The sequence below is a fragment of the Salvelinus namaycush genome, unplaced genomic scaffold (genome assembly GCF_016432855.1).
Source record: "Salvelinus namaycush isolate Seneca unplaced genomic scaffold, SaNama_1.0 Scaffold4057, whole genome shotgun sequence".
NCBI lineage: Eukaryota > Metazoa > Chordata > Actinopteri > Salmoniformes > Salmonidae > Salvelinus > Salvelinus namaycush.
In genome coordinates, this window is record NW_024061072.1 from 1 (window position 1) to 2,500 (window position 2,500).

Below are 2,500 nucleotides of genomic sequence, written 5' to 3' on the forward strand. Positions count from 1 at the left end.
GAACGACTTTTTCTTTTCTGTATTTGACTAAGAAGCTCAGTTTTCTTCTCGTCTAACGTTACCGAGTAAGTATAGCCGTTCATGCACTCTCACATGCGCGGTTCTGCCACCCATGTGTGTATGTGTGTGTGTGTGTGACTTTCACTAACCCCCTACGGCTAGGTTGTGGTCGGTATTGTTTCCTCGTCAATAGGATATCAGACACAGAGAGAGAGAGAGCTCTAACTACGTTTTCCCTGTTAGGATATGGTTTACTATGTTCCTTTTTAAACGCAATGTGTAAGTATCAATTCTTCAGTTTTAATGTACAAGTGTTCTTTATCCTAACCTAGTTTTTATACTACGATCCTAGCAGAGACTGTTGTTGATTTTGTTTGGGGGGGGGGGGGGGCTTGGCTCTTTGATATACAAGTTGTTATTTTATAGTCTTATTCGCATGACATTCTCCTGATCCAGTTTCTCTTCTTTGATTTTATCTCCTAGGATAACCGATTTTTTTTTTTTTTTTTTTTTTTTGCGCACTTTGCAGCTACGCAATGACTTTTTATCTCACCAGTTTACAGGAGCCTCGTAATGCAACTGGCAGTTGGCACGTTTTGCGTGTTACTGTACGAGGGTTGTGTGTAAATAAAGGGACGTTGTGTTACTCATTCATCAGTAAATGAACATTTCTGATGTGCGTTTAGCCATCTCTCTGCTGTAAAATCACTTCTCCTTTTCCCGGCTGTGGTAACAGCTGTTGGCTATTGTTGCTACATGAATATGTGCTCTTCTCTTTCTGACGGTGTCAAAATGCTGAACAGTTGTTACCTGTGTTCTTCTCTGTCTGTGTTAGCTTTTTGTTGGACGTAATCATTTTTACGTCTTGAAACAGTATTTTTTTTTTGACAACAAGTGGTCGACTACAAAGGCTAGGTGAATGTCACCTAGTTAGTTTGGCACAGAGAAAATGTCCTTAAATCTAATTTACTTTGTGTACTGACGTTCAGTGTCTTTTCGTTAGACTTTATTACATTTTTTTATGTTGCTTTTTTTGTTGCAGATTTTAGTTTTTTGTTCATATGTTTTTATGTTGGCTTGTCTTTGCCTCGGGCGCATTGGCAGTCGAGTCCAGGACAGGTGCATCAAACGACGGGCTACTGGCGTTTGAAAATTGTGTCGAAATTCTATGGGCTACACTAGATATATATATATATATATAGTCTCTATATCACAGATCTCGGCTGGTGATATACTTTGATTTGGCTGAATTAAAATACTCAGTCCCATGCTATGGTTATTCAGTGTTTATTTGTTTAATCAGTACAACATTATCAGGAGGTTGTTTGATCACGACTAAATTATTCTTATGGGACACACTTAAATGAGTTGACCTGACTGGAAATCTATGTATCTTTTCTTCCTCACTGAAACCTCGCAGTCTGGTTCTTGTCGTCACATCTCCATTTCGGGGGAATCTGAGGCTTCATTCTTGGTTCCATAAGCAGATTCCTTAGCTTCAGTTTCATATGTCCAGGTCTAGTCTATAGTTTCTGATTCAACTGGTGTGTTCTGTGGTGTTTGGTGAATCAGGATTTTCATTTTTTTACCTTTATTTAACTAGGAAAGTTAAGTTAAAGAACAAATTGTTATTTACAATGACGGCCTACCGGGGGAACAGTGGGTTAACTGCTTTGTTCAGGGGCAGAATGATAGATTTTACCCTTGTCAGCGCAGGGATTCGATCTAGCAACCGTTTGGTTACTGGCTCAACGCTCTAACCACTAGTCTACCTGCCGCCCCTTTGAACATGAAATATAACTTTATACTGGGAATTTGGCTATTGATCTTAATCTGTTCTCATCCTGTTCATATTAATGTTAAATTACATACAGTGCAGCTCTGTTGGGATTGAGATTTGACTAATTAACATTTAACAAAATAAAGTTTGCTTAATAACCGTTATGGTGGCCCAGAAGGACATTTCTATTCGTGATAAAAGGTCGTAATTAAATGTTTTATCATCACCGTTTAATCATATAATCACACCGACATTTTAATACATTTTATTATTGTACAGCGATAGGCTACGGTGTCCAGAGATGACTAATTTGTGCCAAAGCTACTACCGTATATTTGACCCTTTCTCCGTAGAAAGTTTGTAGTTCGATTCATTTGATGTACTGTTAACACTTTTACAGCCCTTGTTACAGTCAAATTATTCCCGTAAATACAGTGGAATTACAGTTGAATTATTCCCGTAAATACAGTGGAATTACAGTTGAATTATTCCCATAAGTACAGTTGAATTATTCCCGTAAGTACAGTGGAATTACAGTTGAATTATTCCCGTAAATACGGTTGAATTATTCCCGTAAGTACAGTTGAATTATTCCTGTATAGTATAAGTAAAGTGTCAAAAGAAATGTTATTACATTGTTATACAGTGATTCAAAATACGTTTGAAGTTTGAATCATTTGACTTTAAGCATTTCGGATTGGACTGAGTTTCATAGTAAGT